Below are 25,224 nucleotides of genomic sequence, written 5' to 3' on the forward strand. Positions count from 1 at the left end.
CCGAGAGACTGGGGGAGCCGAGCTACGCCGGGAGGCGGCCCGAGGCAACGCGCGGAGCCGGGGTGGGGCTTGGGGCGGGGCCAGGCGCCGCTCGGGTCCTGGGAGGCGGGGCTTAGGGAGGGAGCCGGGTTCAGGAGGCGGTGCCAGCCGGAGGAGCGTGCGGAGGTGGGCGGGGGTGGGCGGGGGTGGGGGTGGGTCAAGGCGTTGCAGGGGTCCTGGGAGGCGAGACTTGGGAAAATTGGAGGCGGGCCCTGAAGGCGGGCTCTGGGGCAGATTTGGGGCCTGGGAGGAGGGGCCAGGGTCGGAAGGGGCGGGGCCAGGGCGTCGGTGGGGCGGAGTCAGGGTTTGGCGCCAGGTTCCGCTGGGCGGGGCAGCGGGGGCTCCCAGTCAGACCAAGGGCCAGGTAACCATTTTCGCTCTTCCAGCGCCTTCTCGAGGGTCTTTTTTGGCAGGGCCCCTCTGGGCAGACGCGTCGTCCCTTGGGCTTAATCCTAGCCTTCCCTCGACCCCTCTGGGACTGCGCCTTCAAGCTCAGCCTTGGGTGCGGGCGTCTCCTCAGGTCTGTGGGCCTGTGGGCTCAGGCTTTCGCAGACTTTTCTGGCCTTGGTAAAAGGCACCGAGGCAAAGGTGTTGGTTGGCAAACTGCCGCGTACACGGGGGAAAGGAGAGACTGAAGAAAGCAGGCCCCTCCAGGTTGGTAGGTGGCAGTTTTAATAAGTGAGGGAACTTACGAGGCATGTCGTGGGCACCGCAAGGTGAATAGATAGGTGGGTCGGTGGTCCTAACCAGTCTTAACCAGCTTGAACTAGAGACAGCTGATCCCAAGTTCCTGGAAAACAACTTGGGCAAACATCTTCTTGTTTAGGCTCCATCTTTTGTTTAGGCTCCATCTTATTGTTTAGGCTTAGAGGACCTGCCAGTCTTTTATAGCAAAAACTAAAGCGAGCTTGAGCAGTGAAGGTAGGCTACAGGTGTGATGGATTTAACAATGATTACCCTCGATTTCATTGACCTCTCAATGACCTCCAGCCTCTCCACACCCTCCTGCCAGAATCTTAACAGTTTATAGTGAGGCCTTAACGGAGTCAGTACACAGTCCAGTATCTCCACAGAACATTGCTTTCTCAAGAATGCATTTTTTTTTTTCCTTTCTTTTTGGCTGAGCTGTGCGGCATGCAGGATCTTAGTTCCCCCACCAGGGATTGAACCCAGGGCCCAGCAGTGAAAGAGCCAAGCCCTAACTACTGGAGTGCCAGGGAATTCTCCAGGCTACATTCTTGAAACAGCTTCTGTTGTGGGAGCAGGGGGCAGAGTGTACTTCTGAGGGCGTGGTGGAGTGAGGAGACCCTGGTTGACCGGGACCAGCTTGGAGGGTCAACCGGCGGTCACCTTGTTACCCAACAGGTTCGTTTGCCAGAGGCGCAGCAAGCCAAACGCTGAGGCGCAGACGTTTGCAGCAGAGAAAGGGTTTATTCACAAGTCAGCCACGTGAGGAGACAAGAAAACAAATCTCAGACCTGCTTCCCTGTGGGTGAGGGGCTGGGGTATTTATGGGCTAAAGAAGCAGGGTAGTCTAGGACATGGAGGGCGTAGTTACTAAGGTGATTGGAAATAGGAAAAATGTGAGGTAATCGTTGTTTCACGCAGGTGCAAATGAGCTACAGGCATCTTCATGGGACGCTTGTCCAGAAAATGTTTAGCAGGTTCTGAGGGTGGGGTTTTTGGCCCTCTGACGTCAAAAGGTCAACGAACGGACACTCGCGCATGCCCAGTTGGAGGGTCGGTGGTCCTAACCAGTCTTAACCAGCTTGAACTAGAGACAGCTGATTCCAAGTTCCTGGAAAACAACTTGGGCAAACATCTTACCGTTTAGGCTACATCTTATTGTTTAGGCTACATCTTATTGTTTAGGCTTAGAGGACCTGACAGTCTTTTATAGCAAAAACTAAAGCGAGCTTGAGCAGTGAAAGCAGGCTACAGGTGTGATGGATTTAACAATGATTACCCTCGATTTCATTGACCTCTCAATGACGTCCTCCAACACAAGGTAGGAGCGCGTGATCCCCCAGCCCCAGACCCCAGTTAGGGTCTGTTTCTAACCCATAGAGTCTTTCGTTCACCAAATAACTTATTAAGCGCCAACTATGTGCCTGGCACTATCAGGCCTTGAGAATGCAGCAGTAAGAAGAACCAGGAGTGGTTCCTGCTCTCCAGGGGCTCAGGGTCTCGTGCGGGAAGCAGGTATTGAACTAATTATCACACAAACAAAGAAGTACAATGGCAATATGTGCCGGTGAGCACATGGAACTATGAGGGCTTAGAGTAGTAGCTTTGACTTTGCAGGGAAAGGAATCCGGAAGAAGAGTAAGAGTGGTACAGAGGTGGGGATGGGGAAGAAAAGAAAAAAATTTTCTTTCATTTGACCTTATTATGTCTTGAGTGAAAAGCAGAACAGTGAAAGGCACTGGTGCTGCCTCTGGAGTTTGAACTGTGTTGAAAGTCTAATACATTTATCTTCACAAATCTCTCATAAAACTCCATTTGGAAGTGTCTTGGGAGCTAATTTGTTAAATGTGCTTGCACAAGGTAGATGAGGGGGACAGATGAAATCTTATTACCACTTTCAGATGAGAAACACTTGAGCCCTGCTCAGCTATGAGAACGAGAGAGGAGAATTAATTCTAATTGAATGCATTTATTCTCTAATATCTGTTCTTCTTCCACCAGAACCACGTGAGCACAGCATCTGACACAAAAATTGTTTGTCTTATTCCGTCAACACTTGATTTATAAAGAGGGTGGACTGTGGTTATTGCTGTTTTTACACGGAATTAAAGGTTTCTGGGTCTGAGATGTTGCATAAATCCTTTGAGTCACAGCGTCCTGGGGTAGAAACACCTGACATATGCTATGGTTGCATCTTGTCCTGAAGGAACGATGTCAGAGCTTGGTCAGGCGTACTGGTTCACCTGTGCTGTTTTGATCAGCTTTCTGCCTGCAGTAGACAGTGAACACCAAGAGGAATGGGTCAGTTAAATTCATAAATACCACACTTTCTATTAACACACATAATAGGTATTAATTACCTTTCCTCTAAGGAACAAAAGGGCATGCACAGTTAACACCAGAGTAAGTGATACTGCATAATGTTATACTAAGATATTAAGAAATCTAGGCTGGTCCAGCCTTCCTGATGCCATAGATGGCTAGCAGATTGGGGAAGAGCCCTGAGTAGGCCACACCACTGACCTGCACACAGAAGATACCTTTATCTTTGTGTGCGGGCTCTTGGTGTGGGGACAAAGATCATAAGGTAATACATCTCAGATCTGAACTTGGAAGGATCAAGGCACTGAAGGGATTTGTAATGTCCCATGGACCTCACAGGTGTGGTGTGTTCAGGTGTAAGTGAAGATTAGGACTGCTGTTTAACATAAGTGAAAATTCCAGGTGGTGTTGATGTTTCAAGAAGCATTAGGGTATATCCAATCAGTCCTGTCAGTGGCAGAGGAGATGTGTATGTGCACATGTTATAGTAAAAATTCAGCCTCTGGATTTGAGGCTTCCTTTAATGATGATGATAAAAAGTTAATGCATTTTAATTGTATGGAATGGTTGCCTTTTAGAAATTATGCTGTGGGACTGGCCATTCAATCAGTACCTTGAGGTTTTTCCTATATCTCTCCTATAGCTAATGGTTTCTGTAGAAAAGGACCAACTGATTTCTTTCTAAAATGTTGCTTCAGGGTGTAGAGACCTTTATAGGTCATGTTTCAACTTATAGGAAAATTTTATAGTTCAAATATAAATTACATTAAATGTGGGCTTTGTAATGGAGTTAAGGTTTAGTAAAGTTCTGACTTTCCTTAGGCTGTTTACAGTGTTCGGGAGGCCCCCTTGCTGTTGAGTCAGGGGCTCTTTGAACATAGAGGAATGGTCAGGATTGGGTGTAATAAGGGTTGCGAGAGGCTCAATCTCCTAATATAACTATGGAAATGTAGAAAGAGGTGCAACAGGTCCACAGAATGCTTTGGTTGGTGGCAGGACGAGTGTTATGGGTTGAATTGTGTTCCCCCAAAAGGATATGTTGGAAGTCCTGACCCCGGGTGCATAGGAGTGTGACCTTATTTGGAAATAAGGTCTCTGCGGTATTATTAAGATGGGAGGAGGTCATACTGGAATACAGGGGGCCGTAAATCCCATGACTGGTGTCCTTATAAGAGGAGAGAACACCATGTGAAGATAGAGACACAGGGAGAAGTTGGCCGTGTGATGGTGGAGGCAGATATTGTGTCTACAAGCCAAGGAATGCTGAGGATCGCTGGCAACCACCAGAAGCTAGGAGAAGCAAGGAAGGATTCTCCCCTACAGATTTCAGAGGGATCATGTGGATACCTTGATCTCAGACTTCTAGCCTCCAGTTCTGTGAAACAACAAATTTCTGTTGTTATAAGCCACCCAGTGTGTGGTATTTTGTTACGGCAGCCCTGGGAAATGCATGCAACCGGAACATAATTTTTGGGGCCCAGTGCAAAATGAAAATGGGGCCTTTGTTAAAAAAAATCAAGATTTTCGAGATCAGACCAAGCTGGGGGCTGTTCTGAGTCCTGGGCCCTGTACGACTGTCCAGGATACAAGCCCACGAGGATATCCCTGGTTACTGGGTTGTCAAAGTGCTGGACCCCTAGGCACTCAGGAAGTGGTTGAAATGGATTATTACTATGTGCACTGATCAACCACAGAAAACCCGCAGAGTCTACTCACTTTTTTTCCAGCCAAAGGCCGTGAATGTCACACCAGCAACAAACAGAACCACAAGAACTCCTGCGACAATCCCAAGACCGTTAGCTGTGTTTTGGAGAGCAGATGCCCTCTGCATGTCCGCTCCTGTTAATAAAAAATCTGATGATTTTAAATGATCTGATTAAGAGGCTGCTCCTGGGTCCCTGGGAAGTTTCCCATCGAGGTGCTAGTGAATATTAATTATGGAAACAAAATGTACATTTAACCCAAGAAAGTGCTCACTGTAGAGAAATCTCTTAGGGCAAGTCGTTGAAAGCCGATTTACTAAACAACCTATTCGCCAAATGACCCATTTGCCTAGTGACCACTTTGCCAAAAGCCAATTCGCTGAAAATCAGTTGGTGGGATGTCCTGCTTATCAGTAACTGGTGGTCAAACACACCTTACCTCAGGCTCCCAGGACTATGGGACAGGCGGTAGGGGCCAAAGAGTTGTAGCAAAACTCTAAAACTTAAAAAAAAATTTCTCAATAACTTAGAGAATTGCCATTCATTCACTTAGTTTTCTGCAAAACAGCCTGCTTCCAGTAAATTCAGAAGAAGATTGTGGGCAGTGGCTTGGAAGAAAGGAAAAGGGTGCAGGAAGCTGTTCTTTGTACTCCATTTCAATTAAGTGTGGTTGCTCTAAGCATCTGATAAATCATCCGGCAGTGTTCTAAGTCTCTCCCCACAAAAGAAAAGCTGGCCAGTGTTTGTAAACAATTGAATTCCCAGAGATGCTTCCTTTCTTCCTTTATATCACCCAGATTTAGGATTTTGAAGTCTTCAGAATTCGCAACCTCATTTACAGGAACCCCTACCCCTCTTTTTAGCCATGAGTAGAGTGCTAAGGCTTCGTTCCTCCCCTGTGAGCAGCTTTCTTTCCTCCAGGCACCCGCATGCATGCACAGAGTTGCTGAAGGAAGGCTGCTATTCAGAATCTACAAGGGGTATCTGGGGGCAGACTACGCATACTTGCTGAGGCTCTGAAGGATTATCACTTGACTTCCTCTATGGAGAGCCTTCCTTTTTGTCCCAAAGGCACTATATAAAATGTCACCAACACAGCGAGGGATTTCCTTCTTCTGCTACCTGTTCAGAGCTGCTGATGATAATCTTGTGCTGGGGGCACTGAAGCTGCCAGGAGACAGGATTATTCTGCTTGACTTTTCCCCCATTCAGGAAGCCCCCTTTTGAATATTTTCTGTCTCAGGACACACTACCAATCTCTTAGTGGTGGCTTTTTTATCTCACCTGGCTGCTGGTCATAAGTGTCTATAAGCATTTTCTGGGTGACTGCCAGGGAGCTGTTGTGGGGCGCAGGGGAAACCCCCAGGAGCTTACACATGAGGGGGTAGATGTGGATGCTGTCAAAAGGCTCAGCCAGGTGTTTCTTCTTGAGATCTGGGCCAAAAGCTCTGAATATGATCTTCATGTCCATGTAGACATTATCAAAGCCATGATCTCCTTTGTTGAAATAGAATTTGCTAAAAAATAATAACAAAAGAGCCATTTTAGATTCCAGTCCCCTGAAAGAAAACTGCCCTTTAGTTAACGTCATGCTTGTTGGATCCAGGAAATCTTTGAAAACTTAAATGACGAGGAAGGATACTGCTGTCTGCAGTGGCAGAGAGAGGAAGGAATGGAAGATCTTTAAGGAAGAGAATAAAGAAAAACATACCCATTAGAAACAGCATTAAGATAGTAATACTGACATTTATAATAGGCTTAAACATAGAGGGCTTACTGTGTACTGTGAATTGTTATGAATGCTTTATAAAGTGAGGGCACTATCATTATCATCCCCATTTTACAGCTGAGGAAACTGCCCTGAGTCATGTAGTAGCCAGTGTCGGAGCAGGTATCTGAACCCAGACTGGTTCTAGAGCCAGGTATGTTTCTTAAGGCACAGAAGTGCATCTATCTATCTATATCATTTTGGGGTCAGGGAGAGGATTAGAGAGGAGGGAGTAAGGACTGTAGGTAATTGTTTAATGAATGCTGGGTAGGTTTTTGTCTGTCTTCCTTTTCAAATGACTAGGTAACATCAGTCACAGCACAGCACTGTTTATATTTTCTTAGGACCAACATATATTCTGGCATGTAAGACATGTGATGCTCTGTATATTGAAAAGTTGGTCTCCTAGTTGGCTTGTTCAATATAGAAAGCGCTTGTCTTTTCAGCTTAGGCTCCCTCACCTGTCTAAAGAAACTGGTCCAACGGCCTTTGAGGCCATGGAGCAGCCTGTTAAGAACTGTTAAGTGCCCCCTAGTGATGGCCTCATGTGCTGTGCAAGCTCCTCAGTCCTGAAGTGAGAAGAGTCACGTCCATCAAGGCAGGCAGGTGGGTGGGAATCTGAGAAGTGGATTCAACGAGAGCATTGAGGCCCAAAGGATTTTCTGTCTAATGGTCAGTTTTCTGGAAGATTAAACTGATCACAGCATCCTGTCCCTCAGACCATCTGGTTGGTCACTCTGGGAATATGACTTTGATTAAATGTCCTAACATCCCTCTCAACCTGTTACATCATGAACCAGGTTTAAAAAGAGGCCAGTGACTATGGAATCTTTTCTTGGCAAGGCCTTATTAGCTCCAGGCCACTTGAAGGATTACAAAATACCAATAAAGTGTTGCATTTTACTGTGAATGTTTCCACTAACAATAAACAATAAGCTTATGAGTTTTCCCATACCTGTTATACTCTGGACTTGTAGCAAGTTGAGTAAACAGATTGCAAACATAATGTTTGACTCCTCTTCATAGCCTTAGACAAGGATTCTTCAAGCTGTACCTGGGATGGTCTTCTGTTATGTGATGTTTAAACATCACCTAAACTTTGTTCTGCCATAAATTATTGGTTAGTAGTTAAAAAAAAAAAAAAGACCTCACTTATGTCTCACAATTAGCATTGATTTTGGTACTTTCTTCTTTAGGCTTCCTTATTTTTTCCATAATGGCTTTGTTGAGATATAATTCATAAGCAATGCAACATACCAATTTAAAGTATACAATTCAGTGATTTCTGGTGTATTCACAGAGTTGTGAAACTATCATCACAACCAATTTTAGAACACTTACATCCCCCCAAAAAGAAAGCCTGTACCCTTCAGCCATTACTCCCCATTCCCTCCAACTTCCCCCGGCCCTAGACAAACACCAGTCTATGCCCTGTGTCTATAGATTTGTGTATTCTGGACATTTCATTTAAATGGAATCATACAATATGTGGTCTTTTGCATCTGACTTCTTTCACTGAGCATAATGTTCTCAAGGTTCATTCAAATTATAACATGTATCGTACTTTGTTTCCTTTTAATCGTTACATGATATTCCACTGTATGGATAGACCCTAATTTGTTTACGCATTCATCAGTTGATGGGCATTTGGGTTGTTTCCACCTTTTGTTTATTATGAATAATGCTGCTGTGGGCATCTGTGTATAAATTTTTAAGTGAACAGGATTGCCTTTTTCTGGATATATGCAAATGGGAACTAGAAGGTGTTTTTTTGGGTCAATCTCCTGGTGATCTGTGCATAATGATCAAACACATAGGCTTGGGTTCAGACATCAGCCTTACACTTCTAATCCCAAATCACTTCTCTCTAGCTTTAGTTTCTTCCTCGTTAAAATGGGGAGATAAGAGTACCTATCTTTAGGGTTGTTGGGAAGACAAAAATGAAATAACTCATGTTAAATTTTTAACATAGCCTTGGACACTTAACCTTGGTCAGGGATGTGTGTCATTATCATTGCATAATGGTAACGTGAGACAGGATGGGTTGTCTGGGATGTGGGGTGGGGGGCGGGGAACACTTGGAAAACAGTGGGTTGCAACTCATCATGCATGCACTTATGTTTTAATTTTTTTCAGAACAGTCCTTCCCTAGTGACTGCCTTCCAAATTCAAGATGGAATTTATCCATTTTAGAATCTACTCACCCCATTGATGTTATAACCAGAGTCAGCATACATCACGATTGGCAAGACCTGCTCGTGTTTGGCAAAATGGAAGCGTTCTGGAAATTCCTCCCTCTTGTAGACACTGAGGTGAAGGTGTGCGTTTTTCAGCACTTGGTAAACGGCTTCCTCTTGCCCTGGTTTGGGCAGGAGCATCCCAAAGCTGCCATAGTCCACAATATCAAACTAGACCAAGTCCCTGAAGCTGATGTAGTTGGTCAGGAGGATCTCAGTGACTTTGGGCTTCTTTTTCACAGTGGTCATGCCGTGGTCAGATGTGATGATGACATTGAGGTGCTCAGTCAAGCTGTGCCTCTCAATGGCTTCCAACAGGTACCTGATGGTTCTGTCGATTTGCTGAGTCATCACCCTCCTGTTCTCTGTCTCGGGCCCAAAGCGGTGTCCCACATTATCCGGCTCTCCGTAGTACAGAGTCACGAAGTCAGAGTCTTCCTTACTGAACCAGTTCATGATGGTATCGTTGTTCTCCCTCCACTCCATCTCGTTGCTGTCTGGGTCGGTGTACGGCTCCACCAGGGACCGCTGAAGGGCCTCCCCTTTGTACTTGGCGCCTCCCCTGGGATAGTGGAATGACGCTGTTTTCCTCCCCTGCAAGTGCAAGAAGAAAAGTCCATCAGGGCCATTTCTCCTATCTTTCTCATAATGTGCAAAGTCCAACGTGTCAGCATCCCTGCCCCAGTCCAAAGGCATGGAAAACATGTGGCTTTAGAGTCAGACAGGATTGGGCTTTGTTTCTGGCATCACCAGGATCTTGTGGAATCTAAAACACTGTTAACTGTGAGAACTGCCTTTATGTTATGTGCTCCTATGAAGAAAAATCCTGCCTATGAAACCACGACACTCCAGTGACTGGCATATGCGTTCCAAGTTGGGACCGCAAAATGAAAAAAACAGTTCCTTAGAATGGAAGAAAAATGGCACTTTCTAAGTTGGTGATGGTGAGTGAGTTTAATCTCTTAGTGCTTCAATGTTCCTACCTGTAAAATGCCAAAAAATTGATGGGATTTTTGTGAGGGTTAATCCAGGTAACTTTAAGATAAAGTATTGGGCATTGTGTTTTGGCCATAGTAGGCACTCTTTTCTTTGCCTCTAGACCTAAGAAGCCACCACAAGCCTTCCCCGGTGTGTGCAGTGGACATCTATTATGATTGCCTGCCCAGCACCCCCTCCCCCGTCTGCTGCTTTGGAGCATCTGACATCCCCTGGTGGCTCTCCTCCCTACTCTTGCTCCATGCAAGATGTGTTGGGTCCACAACAGTCTCCAGAGGTGGGATGTGGCTCTGGCTTGGCCAGTCAGAGGATGCTGCATCCCCTGGCCCCAGCAATTGGTTCAGCCTTGGGCCCAGGTCCCAGTCAGAGCCAATGAGATAAGATCTGTGGATTTCCTCTGGGGCTGTTGGAGAGGGGAGAATCTGCCTAACTGGTTCCCTTGTATAATGTTTATAAAATTTGGGGGTGTTTGCGTGAAGGGGAGACTGTCATCTTGTTCCCTGTGCAGATGTCTGCTCAGCCACTGGGCTTGACGCCCAACCCAGAGGCAGACAAGAGGGCAGTTAAAGGTGTGCTCGATGCTGGATTGCCTGGGTTTATCTTTTCTCTCCCACTTGGGTGCATGCCACTCAGATGCTCTCCACTTCTGTTTCCTCATCTGTAAAACGGGGATGTTAATGCCACCTCGTGGGGTGGTTGTGAGGACTAAATGCATGTGGAGCATGTTAGTTAGGGTTCAATGAGCTCAGCTTTTAGTTTCCTGGAGAGGAACAAAGAGCAATGGGCCAGAGTGCATGGTTAGACGAAGAGGGGGCAATTATTATCTCCTCCAGTTTCTGTCTCCTGAGAGGTTCTGAAGGTGGATCTGAAATGTGCCTGTAGACCCCAAGGTTGGAGTCTGCAGAAGGAAGATGAGATTGAAGCCTCCAGTCATGGCAGAAATGTCTGCAGCATGGGGCATGGGATTCCTTACGTCAGAGGAATGGGGTGGGTCAGCCATGAAATGCAGCTGAGTCTTATAAGGCCCGGGGAGGGCCTGGGGTTGCTGCTTGACGCTGCAGCCCTTGTCAGTGGGGCCCACTGACCTTTACCTTCTATGTCAGGCCATGGGCAACTACACAGGGCAGTAGATTACAGCCAACAGGAAAAGGGCCCTGGCCTACCACCAAGCCATCATGGGAGGAGCTGCCATCTCTTCCCTCTCCTTGTCAACAGTGGGTAAACCAGGGAAAGAGGTGTGGGGGGCCTGAGAGGAGTAGACCATACTCCTTCTACCCCAGGCTGCTGGGGCCACCAGAGGGTTTACGGTGAGGGTAGGGAGCAAGCAGGGGAGCAGAGCTTTGACTTGGTTACAAGATGAAGGATTTACTCTGAGCCAAACTGAGTCTTCAGACTGAAAATGAGGCTGTGTTAACAACACAAGTGATTTCAATGTCATGAAAATATTAAGTGATTTGCTTCCCAGCAGAAAGCTGGATTTTGACAAAGCTTGGTAAAATTGTTAGGAAAATAAAATAATTTTATGTACACTCACCATTGAGTTAACAGTAAGATGGACCCATCTCACTAAATAGCTTCTGTTGTAAAGCAGCTCCTCAACCAGGACTGGGCACATAGTATGAGCTTGATAGATTTCTGGTTCCATGAAAGACTGACCTGCTTATTTGGGGAGCAAGTATTTTCCTTCATCTTGGCTATTAACTTGAGGGCTGTTCTGGGACACTTCTTGTATCACCCAAGGTTTGGATTTTCTGAAAAACACTGTAGAGTTCATTGGCTTTAAAAGAACCAAGAGAGGGTGCTGGTGTAACGGTGTCAATTTGGTATAGAGAACAAATTACAGGGAAGAATTGTGGGATAATGGCACCTGGGTTGTGGCTATCTGGTCTACAAACGGGCAGAAAAGTATAACTAAGCATAATACCAAAACTTCCCATGTACCATTTGAGAGAGAAGCAGGAAACAAATTTGGAAGTTGTAGGGGATGTTGTTGGTACTCCACCTAGATCCCCTTACTGGGCCTGCACCCACACCCATTTCCGTGAGGGTGGCTGCTAATGTCTCTCAGTTCCCCCATGTTCTGGAAAATTCCCTTGCCAAGTGGCCAAGTCCTGCCTCACCTGGGCAGGTATCCTATACTGCTCCTCTATCCCCAGCAGCTCATGGCCAGTGATTGATGTCAGGACATAAAGCCAGCTCCCTGGCTTCAGGGTGGGATGACTTGGGGGTGCAATTCATGTTCCAGTGCTCCCCATGAGATCAGGCTGAAGCTGGTCTCCAGCTGAGGCCACGTCTCACTTAGGTCCTCCTCCTGCCCTGTCAGTTTTCCTCACTCCCATCTCCTGAGAACTCTCCCTCAATACATTATGAGCACCACATCCCTGCCTCAGGCTCTGCTTTTAGGAATCTTGACTTAAGACAGAAGTCTTAATACTAAGTACTTTGCAAGGTTCCAGTAGCTCTGCTATCCATAGCTGTAGGTGAAATATTGTCCTCTCTGCCCTCCAGCTTTCATTTCCTATTTTGAGATCCAGTTTTATTTTCTCTAAAACACTTTCCCCAACCTGAAATTACCTTAATTTGCATACTGTTTTACTATCTAGTTCCCTCCTCTAGAATGTGAGCTCTGGGAAATCAGGGGCTGTGCTGATCTTGTTGAACGTACTTTTTCTGGGACCTAGAACAGGCCTGGCTCAGAGTAAGTGCTGACTGCTGATTAAATGTGTGTTGAATGAATGCATGAATCATGTCTCCTTTTAGGAGTGCAAAACCCGTCCTATTCTCACTCTTGATTAACTTATGGAAATAGTTACAGAAATGCTTTTGCTTTTGGGTTCTAGCATCTTATTTGTAACCTCTACAGGTAACACATTTTCCTTTCTGATAATAGAATTTCTATGGTTGCTTTAACTTGCAAATCCTCTAATATTTGTTGCATTTCTGATTGGCATTAGACATAATTCTCAGTTTTTAGCAATGGTACTTTAACATCCATGTAAATTGACTTTGCTGTCAAGTATGGAATTGACTGGAAGGATGAAGCTTCTAACGTTTTGTAGAACATAGTTTGACTGGCTATTTTATTATTTAGAATAAGCTGACATTGACATTGTGAGGGTCTTAGGCAGCCCTGCATATCCAGTTAAGTATTTGCATGTTAAATCTCAGATGTTCCCAACTTGCAATTGTTTTCTTGTGCTGTGTTCTCAACACATATTGTTTCTTTCTTTCTTTCTTTTTTTAAAAATTTATTGATTTGGCTGCGTTGGGTCTCCGCTGCTGCATGTGGGCTTTCTCTAGTTGCAGCGAGCGGGGGCTGCTCTTTGCTGAGGTGTGCGGGCTTCTCATTGTGGTGGCTTCTCTTGTTGTGGGGCATGGGCTCTAGGCACGTGGGCTTCAGTAGTTGTGGCACGTGCGTTCAGTAGTTGTGGCTCGCGGGCTCTAGAGCACAGGCTCAGTAGTTGTGGCGTACGGACCCAGTTGTTCCGTGGCATGTGGGATCCTCCCGGACCAGGGATTGAACCAGTGTGCCCTGCATTGGCAGGTGGATTCTTAACCAGTGCGCCACCAGGGAAGTCCCTCAACGCATACTCTTTCTTTAAAGGTATCCCAAGCTGTAGTCTTAGGAAACTATGATTTTTCTCACTTGGTCCCAGAGGAATTTGAGGATTTATGCTGCTTTGTGAAATGAGCTTCAGAGAGAAATGTGTGTGTGAGCATGTGTACACACAGACACACACAGACACACACACACACACACACACGCACACTTGACTGTTTATTTGGGACCTATGATAAGCAAAAGTGCTATTTTCTACAGATACTTCTGAGAAACAATCTCAGCACTTAATTGGATGCAAAAGAGTGGGTATTTACCATTCTACCCTTTAATTAGCATAATCAGTGTTTCCAGTAGCAATAGCAGTTGGAAAATCGCTAGTTTTACTGGGTGCATTATCCTTCCTTAGTGTAGTGTTGCATCAGTGTGACTATTACTCTTAAGTTGCTTCTTTAAAACAAGAGTTGGTACTTCTTATGGCAAAGCCTGACTGTTGGGTTTTGTACAGAATCTACCAAAACTCTTCAGAACCAGTCATTAAGGAAAGAGTTTTAGTTTGGTTTTTTCTGTCTTGTCTCCTTTTTTAGGGGACTGAATTAATGTCAAAAAGCACACGGGTTTTAGGAAGGCCTGTGAAGTGTTCATCACAGTTGTGCTTTGGTGGAGAGTATGTTTAGTGGTTTAGGGAAAGGAGTTAGTTACTTGTTCTAGGGAATGGCTGGGAGGAAAGAGATGGACTCCATGTTTTTGAAATTCAGAAGTTGAGGTTGGTTCTGAGTGCTTTCATTGCTTTTCTGTATTCTGGAGGCGTCACTGAACAGAAGGAAGCTAGATGGCCAAGATTCTGTGTTTTCTCCCCCTCCCACACATTTTCGGAGGTAGGATTATTATTCTCAGAATCTTTATGATGCGTGATAGACACGGCTTGAGCCAATACTGGGATGCATTATGTTTCTATTAATACTTTTCTAAGCAGAAGCTGATGGCACCCTCTTTCTCACACCTCTTCCAAGTTTGGAAGCTATTGTCTGGAGACCTGGCTGACACCGAGAACCGTAGCTGCCCTCCCCACCCTCTCTCCAAATCCCCTCCTGGTGGTAGCCTACCATGGTCCTGTCTTGGAAGACATGAGAATCTCACCCACATCATCCCTTTGCCATTTCACATCTTAATATGATCTGCGGCTCTTCCATAGAGAGGAGAAACATGCTCCTAGGTTTTTATGGTTTTCCTGGGTCTCACAGTCATGACTGTCTGCCTTTCTCTGAGAATTAGGACTTACTGAACTTGGTGAAACACCTCAGCCATTGATCAGGTTCCGTTATCCCAGGAGCTCATTTAAAATCCCAGCCTGCTCTCATTGGAGCCTCTCTGTTCATAGCCTGACCATTAGGGAAGTCCTGATGAAGTGGATACACTCGTGGACCGTGGATGGTGGAGACAAAGGTGGTTGGGAATCCCATCTCCTAGGCATCATCTGCCAAGGGGACGCCGATTCTCATGAATCATGATGGATTCTGGAAGTATAATGTCACTGACGGAAAACATTTTAGTCCTATTAAAGGTTAACGCATCAGTCTCCACAAAGCCTGCCTGGAAGAGACTCAGAAGAAGGATGGAATTTTCCAATGATGGGTACAGGGCAGGCCGCCCTCCTGCAGCCCTGCCCGACAATGCAGATGTGCCCCCGAATGGCATTTGGTACTTGTCCCCCTGTTTCCAGGGCGGGAGTGGTTGACCTGGGGCCGCAGGTTTTCTCTGATTACAGGAGCTTTTGCACCACCTCCTCAGGGAGCTGGCTGACGGCCCTGTCCCGGGCAGGAGCTGCTAATGGCAGAACGCGATGCACCAACTTGACATTCGCTTGCCAAACAAGTGGTGTGTTGTCAGTCGCCTGGCCCTGCACCAGACCCTCTTTTTGCACAACTGCTTATGAATTCAGCAGAGAAGAAAAGCACTCTGATTATGAATTGAGCAGGAGGAAACAAAGTCCTGCAAATAAATGACAGAGACAAGAACCATGTATAAGAAAAAACCAAGAAGGGAGAATGCCACCAGAAGCCTCATGCCAGTGAACAAATTCCTTAGCAAGAGAGGCCCTGGGTTTTGAATAGTGAATTAAGGAAGACTATCCAGACCTTCTTAGCACCTAGGCAGATACAAGATTCACTCCGAAATCCATGACTAAATGCTTTGGCCACTGAAGAAATATTATGTCATGGTTGAGTTAAGAGTTGCTGAACGCAGAGTGAGTTCAAATCCTGGCTCTGCCTCTCACTAACTTTGTGACTGTGAGAAGTTATGGTATCACCTGGTGCCTCAGTTTACTCATCTGTTAAAGGGGCATAACCTGAGCACCCACCTCAGGGTTGTGATAAATTAATATAGGTAAAGCACTTAAATCAGGGCCTGGTGCATAGGGAGTGTTATGGTTGTTATTTTTCTTGTATGGACAGAGTTTATTTGCATGGTCTATGCCTCAAAGTTTAAAAATGTGACAGAAGAGGAAGGACTCTAGAGCCCAACACTTAGGGGGAGAAAATGAACCTGAGGTAGAGTAGGGTCATTGACAGCCCCCTGTGATTCTTCTAGAGCTGTGTTGTCCAATATGGTAGCCCCTCGCCTGTGTAGTATTTAGATTTAAATTGAAATTAATTAAAATGAAATACAATTAAACATCAGTTCCTCAGTCTTACCAGTCACATTTCAAGGGCTCAATTATCACCTGTGGCTTGTGGCTTCCACATTGGACCATGCAGAATAGAACATGTTCATTATCACAGACTGTTCCATTGGATAGTTCTGGCCTAGAGCTGTAGTGACCTGTAGCTGAAGTCCTGCTAAAATGGTTCGCCTCCATTCATAAGAATGACTGATCATTTCGAGCAGTTAGTGCCAAACAACTTACATGCGTTATCACAGTTAATCCTCCCAACAAGCCTATGAAGCAGGGATTCTGGCCATCCTCCTTCTGTGGGTGGGGCAAATCAAGCACAGAGTGGAGGTCATTGCTGAAGGTCACATAGCTGGAGAAGGGTGGAGCTGGTTGGACCCTGCTCTGGGAGTATAAGTCCACAGACTGTTCTGAGCTGCTGCAGTTACACCCCCTTGCAATGTAATGTGCACGGCATGGGCTGGGAGCACAGAGATGAAGTGTCAGGACCCGAGGAAGCTTTGGAGCCAAGGCTGTTGTCTTGGGGGAAGAGGAGGAGGATCTGTTCTGAAGTGATGACTCTGGAAGCTCATTGAGAAAATGCAAAAGCTGGCAACAGGTTTGGGGCTGGGAGTTCAAAGCACAAATCTGATTTCTGCCTTTTCAAAGCAATAATGAATGGCTGCTGGGATACTTTCAAGAAAATGTTCTCATCAGAGCTTTTCATGCCTTGAGTGGTCAACTTTGTTCCTAAGGGCTTTTATGCCTAAGTCAGAGGCAAGTGTATGAAGAGATATTTATTAAAGAGCTGCTGGGTCCAGACCCTATGATGAGCCCTGGAGGTACAATCATGATTAAGCCAACTCTGCCCTCATGGAGCCTCATCCATCCATAACAGCTAAAACTTACTGAGATGTACATTAAGTGCACATCTTATTTAATCCTTACATTAACTCTATTAAATAAGAACATCATCATGATCCCTATACCACATTTAGGGAAACAGACGCTTAGAGAGGTTAAGTCATTTGCCCAAGGCCACACAACGTCGAACCACCCCCCCACGCCCCACATACCTAGGAATGAGAGACGATGTCCCAGGAAGTCAGCCCAGGGTTTCTGGTGATACCTGTCTCTGGGCTGTGATCCAGAGGGGGAGACTGCCATTGTCCCACCACTCAGTCTTGTTCTGTGTGGTCTTGAAGGAATACTTCCAGAGTGTCTCTGTGTTAAACATCATGTTGTGAATGACTCCGTGGTCTTCGATCCAGCAATCTTGGGAATAAAGGAGAGAAGGTACTGGTAAGTTCTGTGAACGAATGCTGCCAGGGGTGTCCATGTGTTCTTAAGACCACCTCCCCCAGTATCCTTCTGGTTGGCCTGCTTAATCCTGGGGCTGTCCCTCTGGGCTTCAGACTTGTTTCTCTGGGATGCAAACATTGGCAGCCACAAAGGAAGGGTCATCACATCTCATGCCTGTCAGATTGGATCTGCTCCCTGGAACAGACCTCACAGCCCTGGGAGAAGTTAGTGTTGGCTGTGGAAGCTGATGAGGGAGTGGGGAAGGCAGGGGTTGGGGAGGCCAAGTTCCTCGGGTTTTTCTGTGTCCAGAAATGAGAACCTGGGATTTGGACACTTCCTGTGGGATGAGTTTCCTCATTTGCTTGTGACGATCTGATTCTTTATGGAACATCCAGTGGGCCTGAGTCTCGGCAAACATCCCAGGGTTTCTCCTAGGACTCCCGTGGGCTGTGCTGTTTGAGGCAACCAAGGGAATCAGGAAGGATTTCTTCCTTCCCTTCCTTCCCTTCCTTCCCTTCCTTCCCTTCCTTCCCTTCCTTCCCTTCCTTCCCTTCCTTCCCTTCCTTCCCTTCCTTCCCTTCCTTCCCTTCCTTCCCTTCCCTTCCTTCCCTTCCTTTCTTCCCTTTCTTCCCTTTTTGCCACATAGCATGTGGCATCCTCATTCCCTGACAAGGGATCAAACCCGCCCCCCCTGCCCCCGCCCCACATTGGAAGTGTGGAGTCTTAACCACTGGACCACCAGGGAAGTGCCAGGAAGGATTTCTAGACATAGATGGGTGCAGACTTATTTCTTTCTGCTTAGGGAAAGAAGACAGATACTGGGGGAATGTAAGCTAGATTGTTCTTGAGAACATAGCAATTGAACCAGATATGGAAAAAACCCCTGTGATCTTACATTGCACCAGGGAAAAGGGGACTGCACGTGGAGGCCAGTCTAAAGAGGGAGCTGAAAGATCCAAGGAGAGAGCTGAGTGTCCACTACCTCGCTTCCTGGGAGATGAAGCCTCTGGGTGACCCTACTAACTGTAATAAGATAGTGATGATGTCTCCAATGTCCATGGTAAGAGGGACATTCTGTGACTAGCACTTGATGGTCATGGGCACAGAGAAGGGAAAAGCTCTCCACTGGGTCAGAGTCGCTGCCAGACTGCTGGTGGGTAAAGTCCCCCTAGGGTGGCCAAAGCTTTCAAGGGGAAGAAGCAAACACAGTTGTGGTTTTATTGTTTCTGCCTTGCTGGCAGACCTGACAGCCAACCACAAGTGGGGTCACCAGAAAGAAGTTGTGCTGCTGCCAGGGATTGGGACCTCGAGGTATCAAGATTTGGTCAGGGATCAAGTCAGACCGTTGACAGGGGAAGAGCATGGACTTGAGTCCACGAGAGCTGGGTGCCAACCCTGACTTGGCTTCTGAACTTGCTGTGTGAACTTGAACAAGCCTTGGTTTGCATGTGTAATGGGGGGTAGGGTCTGTGTGATGGAATCATGGCACACATTTACCATCATGCCATACGCCAACGCCTTTTTCTGAGTTACTTTGGGAACATTAACTCATCTAAAGCTCCCAATAGCCCTGTAAGGTGGGAACTATTATAGCCCCCTTAGAGCTTTACCTCTTTGCAGGAAACAGAGGCATAGAGTTTGCTCAAGGTCATGAGGCAGAGTTGGGTGTGGAACCTGGGAAATTTGATTACAGCCCCTGCTCCTCCCCACCCCAGGTAAAATTAACATAAAATTAACCATTACCTTTTTTTTTTTTTTTTTTTTTTTTTGCATTACGCGGGCCTCTCACTGTTGTGGCCTCTCCTGTTGCGGAGCACAGGCTCCGGACGCGCAGGCTCAGTGGCCATGGCTCACGGGCCCAGCCGCTCCGCGGCATGTGGGATCTTCCCGGACCGGGGCACGAACCCGTGTCCCCTGCATCGGCAGGCGGACTCTCAACCACTGTGCCACTAGGGAAGCCCCATTACCTTTTTTTTTTTGGGCCACACGGCGCGGCATGTGGGATCTTAGTCCCCAACCAGGGATTGAACCTGCACCCCCTACAGTGGAAGAAAAGAGTCTTAAAAAAAAAAAAAAAAAAAAAAAAAAAAAAAAGAGTCTTAACCACTGGACCTCCAAGGAAGTCCCAACCATTAACATTTTATTTTTTTAAAAATTTATTTATTTATTTTTTGGGCTGCGTTGGGTCTTTGTTGCTGTGCGTGGGCTTTTCTCTGGTTGCAGCGAGTGGGAGCTACTCTTCGTTGTGCTGCGTGGGCTTCTCATTGCGATGGCTTCTCTTGTTGCAGAGCATGGACTCTAGGTGTGCGGGCTTCAGTAGTTGTGGCACGTGGTCTCAGTAGTTGTGGCTCGTGGGCTCTTGAGTGCAGACTCAGTAGTTGTGGTGCACAAACTTAGTTACTTCGCAGCACGTGGGATCTTCCCAGACCAGGGCTCGAACCTATGTCCCCTGCATTGGCAGGTGGATTCTTAACCACTGTGCCACTGGGGAAGCCCCATTAACATTTTTTTTTTTTTTTTTTTCTTTTGCGGTACGCGGGCCTCTCCCTGCTGTGGCCTCTCCCGTTGCGGAGCACAGGCTCCGGACGCGCAGGCTCAGCAGCCATGGCTCACGGGCCCAGCCGCTCCGCGGCATGTGGGATCCTCCCGGACCGGGGCACGAACCCGTGTCCCCTGCATCGGCAGGCGGACTCCCAACCACTGAGCCACCAGGGAAGCCCCCCATTAACATTTTAAAGTGAACAATTCTGTGACATTTAGTACATTCACAATGTTGTGCAACCACTACTACCTCTTTCTAGTTCTAGTACATTTTCATCACCCCCAAAAGAGACTCTACCTGCTAGCAGTCACTCCACAGCCTTCCATTCCCATGGCCTCTGGCAGCCACTAATCTGTTTTCTGTCTCTATGGATTTACTTATTCTGGACATTTCATAGAAATGGACTCATACAATATGTGGCCTTTTGTGTCTGGCTTCTTTCACTGAGAATCATGTTTCCCAGCTTCATCCCCGTCATAGCATGAATCTATACTTCATTCCTTTTTATGACCGCATAATATTCCATTGTCTGGATAGACCAGAATTTGTTTATCCATCCATCAATTGATAGACATTTGGGTTGTTTCCATTTCTTGGCTGCTATGGATAATGCTGCTATGAACATTCATGTGCAAGTATCTGTTTGAGTCCCTGCTTTCAATTTTCTTGGGTCTAAACCTAGGAGTAGAATTGCTGGGTCATATGGTAACTCTATGTTTAACTTTTTGAGGAACTACCAAACTATTTTCCACAGTGGCTGCATCATTTTACATTTCCACTACCAATGTTCAAGTGTTCCAGTTTCCCCACATCCTTGCCAACACTTGCTGTTTTCCTTTTTTTGATTGTGGGCAACTTAGCAGGTGTCAGTATCTCATTGTGGTTTTTAGTTGCATTTCAGAAATGCCTGATGATGTTGAGCATTGCATCCTGTGACTACCATGAGTGAGAGTACTCTGTTAGGGGTAGGTAGAAGCCAAATGGGCAAGAATCTTTGGAGCCTCACAAATGAATAATGGAAGGCTCTTGAAATCTACAAGAAACCCTCTTGTTGTTACAGCTTCCTGATGGCTGAGCCATGCCATCGTAGCAGACAACATGGAAGCACAGAGATAATTCACCCAGGGAGCGCTCCTTTGCCTTTTTTTTTTTTTTTTTTTTTTTTTAAAACCTGTAGTGTCCTGAATCCTGGTCTATGTGACTCTCCACCCAGTAAAGAGAAAAATCCCTCCGGAATTATGAACACCTGCCATTTCACCTGTTATAGTGTTTCTCCATGGTATTTTCTACCATCAACATTAGAATCAATTGAGTAGCTTGTTAAAAACACAGATTCCCGGGTCCCCACTGTAGCCCTTGCTGAATTTACAGTCATGGGGTGGGGTCCAGGAGTCTGCATTTTAACAACCTCTCCAGGTGGTTTTAGTGCCCGCTGACATGTCAGAACCACTGGTTCAGGGTCTGTTTGTCATTCACACTTGCATGTGGATTAGTTCCAGCAGACTGCCCCTTGCTCCAAAATCTGGGTTGACAGTAGCCCACTGCCCCCCTCCTTAAGGGACCAGGGGGAGGGCAGGCAGCCATCAGAACCTGGATCACTCTGGTATCTGGGGAAATATGGGGGTCCAGAGCCACTGGGAGGACGTGGCAGGAGGGATTGGAGAAGCCACAGGCAAAGAAACTTCCTCTTCCTGCACCCTGTGGATTCTGGCTTCCATGCCCTGGGACCCAGAGGTCAGTTATAATATCAGTTAAGTAGGCTAGCCTGGGAATCAATCATAGAATCCATTTTCCCCTCGAAGCGATATTACCCAAGTTTCAAACAACTAACCTAAAATGAGCTCAGGGAGCATGACCCTTCCATTCTGTGGCATGGCTCATCCCAGTAATTGTACAAAGGGAACTGTCTCCATGGTGTTTGGGTTATTTCCACGCTGATACTTAAAGGCATGTTCTAAATCCAACTGGTGGCTGGGGACCACTCATGAGACCCAGCAGAGTTCCCACTGCGCTGTCAGTTCCTCCTTCCCGCCTCTTAGGCCTCTTTATCCTGGTCAAGGGCCAGTTATGGAACGTGGGCAAAAGAAGACCGAGGAGAGGGGAAGCTAAGAAACAAGCAGCTGCAGGGAGCAGCTATCATGGTTTTACTTGAATTGCATTTTCTATTCTGGAGACCATGGGGGGACCTGGCTGGAAAAACTACGTGAAGGCGATAGTGTTGGCTGTGCCTGGAGTTCCAGAGACTGCAAAGGAGCTGGTTTCACTTGGGTCACATGATGCTGCACAAGTGGGGCTGGGCTTGGAGGCAGGACACCTGGCCTTGGCTCTTGTAAGCCCTTGCTCTCTCTCTGGGCCTCAGTTTCCCCGTATGTAGAATGAGTGTGGTTAATGGTTTCCAAGGGCCTTTCTGGCTGTATCATTCTGAGAGTCTGTCATTACTGTCATTTCAGTGTCTGGCGATGTGGGTAATTATGCAAGTGAAACAGGAAGTAGGATGAGCTCTCCTAGTGAATGGGATTCCTGCTGCTTGCTAATTATGCTTTAATCAGGGTACAATGCATACTCCCACACTGTATCAGTTATGGCAAGGTACAGGTATTTCACCCAGCTGAGCATTTCAGGTCTGGGAAAGAACCCAGCTAGATTCAACTCCTTCCCCTGGTTCTCAGGGACTGATGTTTATTTATTTACAAATACTTGTACAGTGAATTTAGGAAACCAGGAAGTCTAGAGTTTGATCCAACCCCTTCCTTTCTCCCTCCCTTTCTCAAATATTTTGAGCCAAGTACTATCGTAAACTGTCTCATGGTATTTACACTCTAGGGGGCGGGAGAGAGTTAAAAAATAGAGTGTGTTGGTGCCTGCAGTACTCACAGGTATTTTCTCTTGGAATTCCCCTACTCGTAGGCCCTGCTGAAAGGCAGGTTTAGGCACCGTATTTGTACCAAGTCTCCTCCCTATGTTCAGTTGGTTGGCCGGAAACCCAATTCTGTCTTTCTCAAGACTTGAACCAAGAGACACAGTAACTAACCAGCTGGTGGTGGGCTCTGCTGTCTCCCATGAGGAACCAGTAGTGAAAAGAGAAAGGCGGTCACGAGCGAGGGAAGCAGAGACAAGAAAGCCCATGGGGCTGATAAGAAAGACCACAGGTCTTCTGAGAGCCAGAGGAGGAAGTTTGGTTTCTATAATTGCAGTTTCTATTCCCTGATTCCCTCTAATTTGGTTCCCGTGCTCATGAGTTTGCCTGTTAGAGCCTTGCCTTCTGTTTCTTACAACTGTTGCTCCCTGACGTGGCTGAGAGTAGGGCTGTGCCTTATTTATTTTGGTGTCTCCCTGGCACAAAGCAGAGACCTTTGCCCTTAGTAGGCATTCAACAAATGTTTGTTGGATTTAATTGAACAAATTCCCTCCCATCCTCTGCCCCATATGTAGGCGGCCAGGTACAAACTGAAGAAGTAGGAAGCAGACCTTGATTTAGTCCAAAGTCAACTTGGGAAAAAAATACTGTAGTGGGATGAAAATAAACCTATACATAATAGTTAAATCATTAAATAAACCTATAAAATAAACCTTTAGTGGAATTAAAATAAAATGCATAACCTAATATACTCAATAAGAGCATCCCCCCCCCCACCACCCGCAAACATTTGCTCAATTCTTACCTACTAATTTTCAGGTGGAACAGTAACTATTTGCCAATAGACCATTTGGGCATAGACACACTTTATCATGCATTCAGTTGTTTAACAATATTTTAAGGACCTACTTGTTTCATTCAGTAGTTCCTTTGAACCAACCTACCATATTAAGCTGTAAACATGTCTTCATTTTCCTCGCGATTTGTGGGGTCCAGTGCTTCATTAAGTTCACATTCCCCAAACCAAAGAAGAAAGGTCTTATTAACCAGCTAGTATGAAATGAATGAGGAAGAACAGCTGCTAAATCAAGTCAACCAACCACCTTAAATCAAATCAACCCAGTGCTCCAATCTCAAGCAGACAAGCTCATTCAGACCTGCAGCCAAGACACTGGTGGAAAAACAGCCCCCACTGGGGCTCAAAACCACACTTACCCAAGTCTACACATCCAGAGTGCCACCCACTGATGATCCACTAGACCTGTAATAAAAGTGCTGGGGATGAGAACAGGTGGCTCAGTGCACCAGCTGAAATTTAAAACCTTATCAACTCCTGCTGCAGACATGCGGCTTGACCCCAACAGGACACCCCACGATGAGAGCCCTTTTCTGGATGGGGAAATAAGACCCTAGTGCCCATTTTACCAAACCGCTCTTGTTCATGTGTAAGTGCAGATGTAAAGTGCTGACTGCTTCTTTTTTGGCATTGCTTTTTAATTATGGCCATCAATAAATCATTCTGTCCTTGAACAAGACTTGAGAATGGCCCTAAGGCAGAGGCACGATTCCTCAGGAACTAGGCCAACAGAGAATGGCTTCCTCACTCCCCACCTCTTCCTTTAATCGGCTGTCAGGAACAGAAACGTTCTCTCTTCAAGAAGCCGGAAGCAGACGGCTGCACTTGCGTTCTATCTGGGAACTCTGTTAACACACAGTTCTACCCTTGGCCTGCCTTACTGGCCGCTGTCACAGAAACGGGATCTCCCCTCTCTTCTGCATTTTTTTCTCACTTGATTTCCCCCTCTTACTGGTGTAGTAGGCTGAATGGTGCCCCCCACCCCTCCCCAAGGATATGTCCATATTCTTATTCTCAGAACCTGTGAGTGTTGCCTTATTTGGAAACAGGGTCTTTGCAGTTGTAATTCAGTTAAGGATTTTGAGATGAGGAGATTATCCTAGAATATCTGTGTGGGCTCTAAGTGCAAAGATAAGTGTCCTTACAAGAGGCAGAAGAGGAGAAGGCACAGACAGAAAAGGCAACGTGACCACAGAAGCAGAGATTGGAGTGATGTGGCCACAAGCCCAGGAATGCCGGCAGCCATCAGAATTGGAAGAGGCAAGGAAGGCTTCTTCCCTGGAGCCTCTGGAGGGAGCACAGCCCCCTGACACCTTGATTTTGGACTACTGGCCTCCAGACTTTTTGTTGCTTTAAGCCACCCAGTTTATGGTACTTTGTTACAGCAGCTGCAAGAAATGAATACACCTGAGCCCTCAGTCTCCAGTGGTTCCAGTTTCTCCTCTCATTTAAGGCCTTGGAATCCCGAGAAGTCATGATTTTTTGCTCCACTGCTCTGGTGTTTTGGGCCAGCCCTTCCTCTGTGTGATGCATGGACCTGCAGCACTGGCATCACCTGGGAGCTTGTTGGAAATGTAGACTCTCAGGCCCCACCCCAGACCCACTGAACCAGAGTCTGCATTTTAACCAGATCCCTGGGTGATTCATATACACGTTCAGATTTGAGAAGCACTAGTAGGAGAAACTCTAAGGTGTCAATCAGA

The 25,224-nt window shown here is 46.5% G+C and overlaps 1 pseudogene; it reads right to left on the minus strand.

Moving 5' to 3' along the window:
• Window positions 1-7,062: 7,062 nt before the first annotated feature.
• Window positions 7,063-25,224, minus strand: part of LOC102973820 (ectonucleotide pyrophosphatase/phosphodiesterase family member 7-like) — a 28,110-nt pseudogene continuing 9,948 nt past the window's right edge.

This window comes from Physeter macrocephalus, chromosome 14 (genome assembly GCF_002837175.3).
Source record: "Physeter macrocephalus isolate SW-GA chromosome 14, ASM283717v5, whole genome shotgun sequence".
NCBI classification, from domain to species: domain Eukaryota; kingdom Metazoa; phylum Chordata; class Mammalia; order Artiodactyla; family Physeteridae; genus Physeter; species Physeter macrocephalus.